The following is an 8,062-nucleotide window of genomic DNA, read 5'->3' as shown; positions in this document are numbered from 1 at the left end:
CTGCGAGCACGTATGAGCTTGTTCCAGCACACAATTGCTGATTCACGCCTATGCTCCCGAAATGTCAACACCAGCTAGTGCCTGGCACATAGTAGGCCTCGATACATGTTTGAATGAATGAATGAATAAATGGGTACATAAATAAATGAATAGACCAAGAGCTGGATGAGTGGGTGGAAGGAAATCAAGAGGCTTGGGCAGTGGTGACTCATGGCAGCGTTGGCAGGGGCAGGTGGGAGGAGAGAAGAGGTTGTTCTGCGCTGGGCAGGGGCATTGGTGGCCAGTACCAGGCAAATCCAAGGTATCCCAGTACCCCATCCAGAGGACCTTCCTGCCTCCCCCAGGCTTCCCCCAGTGCAGAGGCTGCCTTGCCTTCTCTTATAAATAACCCGTAATGCCTCTGAACGGGGTTTTCTTGCTGGGGCTTTTGTTTCTTCAATAATGACAAAAGCTGCACTAATGAGTTATTGGAAAAACCAAGCCCTGCTCCAGGCCAGAGAGGCTGGGTGAGCACAGACGGGGAGGTGCGGAGCCCGGCAGTCCAGGCGGGGCAGGAGGCTGAGCTATTCCCTGAAGAGAGCTTGCCAGCTCGAGAGAGGGAATTTAAAAAACCCTAATGGCGGATATGTGTCCAGGGCTTTCCAGTCCACACAGACTATCTCAAGGAATCCTTCTCTGCAAGCTGCTGGGCAGGTGTCATTAACATCCCCCTGTTCCCAGGTGTTTCCACCTCAGGGCCTTTGTACCCGCTGTTCCCTCTGACTGGAACACCTTTGCTGTCAGGTATCCACTTGTCTCCCTCCTTCCATTCACTCAGGTCCTTGATTGAACTGAACGTTACCTCCTCAGAGAGGCCTTCCATGACTACCCTGTCTAAAGTGGCATCTATCCTTGTTCTCCACCCTCTTGTCCTACTTGAATTTTGTTTTGATAGCACCAATCATAATCTGATGTCTTGAGTTGGCAGAAGCAGACACCAAGATAAGGATTTGAGGGCAATAGTATTCAGTGACTCCAGGAAACACCCAGGGGAGGATGGGGAAGTGATACAGGGGAGGGAAGGCAGCCAATAAAGGGTGCAGTTATTTATCCAGTTACTGCAGAGGGAGGGGGACTGGAGCCCAACCCTGCTGGGGAACTCTGGGAGCTCCTGTGGGACACATACCTTGGGGACATCCTGCCTGGGAGGTGAGGGAGCTGGGGTGTTTATGCACCAGCTCTGTGAGTCATTGCTGAGGGCTGCTCCCGGGGAGCTGGGGGTGTTCCTGGCTCTTCTGGCTGCTATGTGGGCAGGCAAAGAAGGCCTTGGGCAAAGGCAATTAGAAGTCAGCCTGAGGGCAGTGAAGTTAGTATAATAGGATATGGGCTGACATAACAATGTTATGTTTGTCTCATCCAGTAAAATGGAAGGGAGGGACTTTGTCATGTTCATTGGTACAACCTCTGTCCCTGGAACAGTGTCTGGTAATCATGACATAGTTATCGAATGAATGGATGCCCATTTTACAGATAAAGATGTTGAGGCTTAGAGATGTGAAGGACTGTGCCCAGATTAGATTCATCCACAACAGAAGTATTTACTAAGCACCTACTTTGGGTCTAGCACTTTAGTCTCTCTGACTCCAGTTTCTGGGTTTCCCCCTAGTCATGCCCTCTCCCAGCCAGGGTCCTAGTGAGCGGGAGATGGGACATCCCGAACTCCATTCCACACTCCCTAGCGTGTAAATGCTCCTCTGCCTGACCTGGCAGGGAGAGGTCTAAGAAGTCGTCAGTTGAAGTTCATGCATGAGTTGTACAGCCAGGATCTACACTGAAATGTTATTTTGTGTTTTCCCATTTCGCTTGGAATAATGAGTGACATTTCCCCCTCCTCCATCCCAAGAAAGGAACCAAGGTCAGTGTCTGGGTCTGGGCTTTCTTGCCTCTAGGAGTTTTGGGTTTTGTTATCAATGCAACAGGGACACCCCCATCCAGTGCGGTTTGAAAGTAGAGGTCTCTTGCAGGGGAGTGAAGAGTAGACTAGATAAGCGATGAGGAAAAAGTGACTGACTAGAAGGGCCTCTCCAGCCCAGGAAGGGACCGACATTTGGGGGTTTTTGTTTGGGGCCTTGTGTCCCTCTGGCCTGCAGTGTCAGATGGGGATATTTGTGGAGGCTGGATGACAAGTGCTGAGGCCCTGAGGGTCTCCAGGGCCCAATGTGGTCACTGAGAGGGCTGCTGTGGAGAGCTCTCACAGCCTGTCCCAGGGCAAGGCCTGGCCCAGGGTTCAGGAGCCAAGGCAACAGGAGTCAATTACCATGGCAACCACAAGGCCCAAGGCCTCTTTCCTGGGTCCCAGATTCTTCTATGACCCTGGAGACTCCCCCCAACCAAAACTAAGGCTGATTTCTCAGCACTCTGGCAATTGGAGACTTGAGGTCAGAATTTATTTGACTTGAAATAATAAAATGGTATGACATTTATTGCATGTGGATGTTGCTGAGTAAATTCAAATCCACTCCAGTGCAGAGGGACCTGAGGGCCTGTGGATGAAGGGGACTGAGCTGAGAGGCACAACACCAGCCTCCTTTCTGCTAGTAAATCTGGCCGGGCAAAGCCAACCCCTGGGTCAGACCTCCTAACTGCTTGGAGGGCAGAGGAGACCACAGGGGAAACACTGGAAGAACATTATTTTTTTTTTAAATGTATTTGAAAATCACATTTGTTTATTTCTGGTTATGAAAATAATACATACTGCTTAGGACTTCCCTGGTGGCACAATGGTTAAGAATCCATCTGCCAATGCAGGGGACACGGGTTCGAGCCCTGGTCCAGGAAGATCCCACATGCTGCAGAACAACTAAGCCCGTGAGCCACAACTACTGAGCCTGCGCTCTAGAGCCTGTGAGCCACAACTACTGAAGTCCATGTGCCTAGAGCCCATGCTGCGCACGCAACAGGGAAGCCACCACAATGAGAAGCCCGCGCGTTGCAACCAAGAGTAGCCCCTGCTCGCCGCATCTAGAGAAAGCCCATGTGCAGCAACAAAACCCCAACGCAGCCAAAAAATAAATAAATAAATTTACATTAAAAAAAAAATACATACTGCTTGCAAAAACAAAATGGGGGATATAGAAGCATATGAGGACAGAAATGCAAATCACCCATAATTCCATTACCCACAAAAATTATTAAAATGGAACTATCTGTCCTTCTTATCTTTATTCTATATACAGCTTTTACATAATTGAGACCATAGTAATATTATTTATATGATTTATATTCTATCTATAGGGGACAAAGGTCCCTGTGCTCTGCATGGTAAACAAATAAAAAACACAAACACACACACTCACATGTTAATTTGCACAGATAGTGGAGAATAGAGCTGGGGGCAGAACACTGAAGAGTAATAATTCCCCACCCTGCTACTAAACAGCATCATGAACCTGAAGAAGTTACTTCACCCTCTCTGTGCCTCAGTTTCTTAATGTAAAATGGGATTGATGAAGCCTCATTTAATTGCCTTCCAGCACTTTGGAGAGGGTCAAATGTGAAAGTCCTTTATCAACTATAGTGGTATCATTAGACCATGATAAAAAGAACCAGGAGCCCTAGCTTTTGGCATTTAATTTGCTGTGTGGCTTTGAACCAATTCCTTGGTTTCTCTGCTTCTTAACTACCTACTTAGTTAAAGGAAGGACTGGACTAGAATTCCTAATAATAAAAATAATTTTTAGGGACTTCCCTGGTGGCACAGTGGATAAGACTATGTGCTCTCAATGCAGGGAGCCCGGGCTCGATTCCTGGTCAGGGAACTAGATCCCACATGCATGCTGTAACTAAGAGTTTGCATGCCACAACTAAGGAGCCTGTGAGCTGCAACCAAGGAGCCTGCCTGCCACGACTAACATCCAGTGCAACCAAATAAATAAATAAATAATTTTAAAAATAATAATTTTTAGAATGCTTACTATGTGTTAGGCACAGTATGGAGAACTTCATATGCATTTCCTCATTTAATCCCCCTAACAGCCCTATGAAGTTGGCACTATTCATCTTTTTTTAAAAAATTTTTATTATTATTTATTTTATTTATGTATTTTTGGCTGCATTGGGTCTTTGTTGCTGTGCGCGGGCTTTCTCTAGTTGCCATGAGCGGGGGCTACTCTTCGTTGTGGTACACGGGCTTCTCATTGTGGGCTCTAGGCGCCCAGGCTTCAGGAGTTATGGCTCACAGGCTCTGGAGCGCAGGCTCAGTAGTTGTGGCACACGGGCTTAGTTGCTCTGCAGCATGTGGGATCTTCACAGACCAGGGCTTGAACCTTTGTCCCCTGCATTGGCAGGCAGATTCTTAACCGCTGTGCCACCAGGGAAGCCCCTGTTGGCACTATCCTTATCACCATTTTTTTGGATGAGGAAACTGAGACACAAAGAGTTTAAGTAACTTGCCTACAGTTACTCAACTAGTAAGCAATAGAGCTGGGGTGAAATTAAAGACTCCTGAGCACTGCTGTCTACAAAACTCCTATGATGATAGAAGCGTTCTATATCTGCATTGTCCGGAACGGTAGTCACTGGCTATGTGTGACCGTTGAGTTGAGCACTTGAAACGCGGCTAGCGTGACTGAGAAACTGAATTTTAAATTTAACTTGATTTAAACTTACGTAAATACTAGTAGCCAGAGACTGTGTGTTTGGTCAGCACAGCTGTATTATGTCAGCATTTGGCCCCTCTTCTATGTGAGAGGCAGCACCAAGCAGTGGAGAAGAGTATAGACTCTAGTTTCTGGAGCCAGATTCTCTGATTGGAAAACCAGCTCTGCCACTTACTAGCTGTGTGACTTTGGGGGAGTAACTGTACCTCTCTGTTCCTTAATTCCTCATCTCTAAAACGATGATAAAACTACCACCTACTGGGTGGTTGTGAGGGCAAGTGGCCTTTATTTAGGTTGAGCATTTTATGCTTATGCGATTGTCTACTTTTTCAGATAAGCCCTGGGTGAGGGGCTGGAAACGGGTGATAGGTGGGGCTAGAATGCTTTCAAAGGGCTGAGTGGGAGGGTCCCTCAGGGTCCCCCTTCCAGGCTCGCTCAGGGCCAGATGTGGCTCCCGAAGTCCCCCGGGGAAGTGCCGGTTCCCCAAGGAGAGCCGGGAGGGCCAGATAATGAGACAAGTTAATCAAAAAGGCAGCGAGTCCCCAGGGTTTGTAGTGTGTTTGGAACAAGGAGCTTGTGGGGACACGGCCCGGGACCCCTCCCATCCCCTAGCGCATCGTGCTGGGGGCCAGAGGGGCTGGGGGCTGCGGTGGATTGGGAAGAGAAGGAGTGTGGTGCAGGGGGTGGGGGGGGTATGAGGTACAGAGTAGGATGATATCAGCTTGTCCCGGGGTCGGGGCAGAGCGGAGGGAGCTGCAGCTGGGGCTCCATGTCGCACCCACTGGGGTTGGGAGATGGGCGCCGTTCCTGTCATATTCTATGTGAATGGCGCCCCCTGGAGTTTATGCCACGCAGCGGTCCTGTCCGTGTGTGTGCCTGCGATTATTCTGCTCCAGATTTCTCACTAGCCTCACATCCACCACTTTACAGGGCTCAAAAAGACGTGATGGTTAAAGGAAAAGGAATTTGCTGGAGAACTTAAACGGAAAGGGACCTGGGAGAATCACGGGCCCTGTCCCTGGGCCCAGCCCTGGTCCCCTCCCCTCCCATAACTTCAGCTTCACTCCCCTCCTCCCTTTCCTCCTTTCCCCTCATATCCCAGCCTGTTTTTTCAAGCCTGAGGACATTTGATCCCGCTTCCGAAGAGCTGTCCTGGAGAAGGTGAGAAAGACCAGCTCAGCAAAATCTGATGCCTTTCACTGGTGCCCTGGGGGCAGATGCCAGAGGGCAGAGCCACCCTCAGCCTGGCAGAACACCCCCCCCCACTTCAGGAAACTCACCTGACCCACACCTCCCCTCCTAGAAAGCATCCCAGAATGAGGCAGCAGTGGAGGGTCACATCCCCTGCCACTTGCGTACACAATGATTTTCCCAGAATGTTCTGTCCCTCACTTGCCTACCTCCCTTCCCTAAGAATTTGCTTCCCCTTGGCCTGCACATAACGCAAACATGTCTTCTTATATATTCACTATGTCTATTTGTCCCTAATCTACACATTGTCTGGACAATTTGGGCCTCCCTTATCCTGATAATTCAGGTCTTGCCCAGAGCCTACTTCTGTTTCAGTCAGGGTAACCCGACTCAGTTCATTTTAATGAGCAGACATTGAGTGGCTGCCATATGCTCAGTCCTGCATGGGGCGCTGTCTATGAGTGATCCAAATAGGAGCAGGACACCCACCCTGCCCTTGAGTTCACAGCACATGTGGAAACCGAGCACACTGCACAGATGCCACTCTAAGCCTGGGGTGGGAGGTGACATCCATGAGACCAGAGTAACAGGCAGGGCCTTCAGGGAGTGCTCTGCAGCCCCCTTAGCCAGGTGTGTCTTCCTAGGGAGGCCAGGGGAGTGAGGCAGGGATGGGGCTTCTGGCTGGGTTGGGGCCTGGCCCCCAGAGAGAGTGGGTTCTCCTCCCGGTGGGTGTTGATTCTGCATGCCAGCTTCACAGTTTCACCTTCAAACAGGCCGGGTTCCCAGGAGCCCAGAGAGACATTTGCATTGGGAGAAACACCCAAATAAAATACCAGGCTGCTTCCCTTGGGCTTGGTTGAGACTCGGAAGGCTGCAGGCGACCAGGCTTAGGGGTATGAAACAATCTTGCAGTAGAGCCAAGAGTCAGAGTAACCACACCTCGTGCTGTCCTTGTTCCTTATGCCATTAGCATTTACCTGTGTAGTGGATAGTTTATTGTCGTTAGCAGTGTATCTCTTCTTGTGTCTATATATCCTGGCTCCTTTTTTATGCCAGAATCTATGAACCTTTAGTAGCAGTCTCCCCACTCCAGGTGGGGGTCCTGAGGGCAGAGCTGTGTCTCCTCAGACTGGGGCTTCCTGAGGGACTTTACTTGTTGGATGTCTCCACCAGGATGCTCAGTATGATGCAGGCACAATGCCTGGATTAATAAATATTTATTGAATTAATGAATAAATAGTCAAGAGAACCTGACTTTTCCAGCCTATTCACCCCCTTCCTAGACCCACCCAGTGGGGAAGTAGAGCTGGGTAAATCAGTGCTCCTTACGCCTCCTCAGAGTGGGAAGGACCATGTGTTTCCAAGCTGGTGCTAAAACCAAATTACTTCTGATCCACTGAACTGTCAGCGCAAAAACGTTAAAACTTCCCCTGTTCTAACATTAGTGTGGACAAAAGGAGCTTGAGACAGACCATGTGACCCTCATTTGAGAAATGGTAGCATCCAGGTCTCCGACACAGCTCATAAGGCTTTGGAGTTGAGGCACATCTGCTCATTGTGGAAATGAGAATCTGGAGGCCAGAGAGGGAAGATCACGCAGTGAGGCAGGGCGCAATCATGACAGTGGCCAGAAATACGGGGGAGAGACTCCTGTCTCTTTTGCATCTCCCAACCCCATCATTCTAGGACTGGTATTTTAGTAACACATTGTTAAGCCAGTCAGTGAATATCTCTTTGCCTCAGTTTTCACATCTGTAAAATGGTGGGGGCCACATGTCTTCACTTACCTCATATTTTAAGGACCAAGTAGGATGGTGGATGTGGAATTCCTTGAAAAATTCAAATGTGCAGGCACTCTTGGAGGGTTGTAAAATAATTTACAAGAGAATCTAAATAAATTGGACTTTCAAAAGTGATCATGGTTCCCATTTTCACAATCTAGCCCCATCAATTTTCATTTGTCATTTTATGACAAGTATTTATGGAGCACCCACTAAGTGCCAGGCACCGTGTCAGGTGCTAGGGAGGTTGTGGCACCCCCTTCAATCAATTCCTCACACAGAGCCAGAACAAGCCTGCTAAATTAAAGTCAGATCCTGTCCCTCTTTTCTTCATAACGCTGTCATAACTCCCATCTTACTCAGAGTAAAGTCCAACATCCTGCAATGAACGCAAAACCCAAATGACCTGCCCCCTTACCTTCTCTGATCTCAGCTCCTACTACTCTTCCCTCA

This window comes from Kogia breviceps, chromosome 10 (assembly GCF_026419965.1).
Source record: "Kogia breviceps isolate mKogBre1 chromosome 10, mKogBre1 haplotype 1, whole genome shotgun sequence".
In the NCBI taxonomy this organism is placed as follows: Eukaryota; Metazoa; Chordata; class Mammalia; order Artiodactyla; family Physeteridae; genus Kogia; species Kogia breviceps.
Note: the sequence above shows the minus strand (reverse complement) of the source record.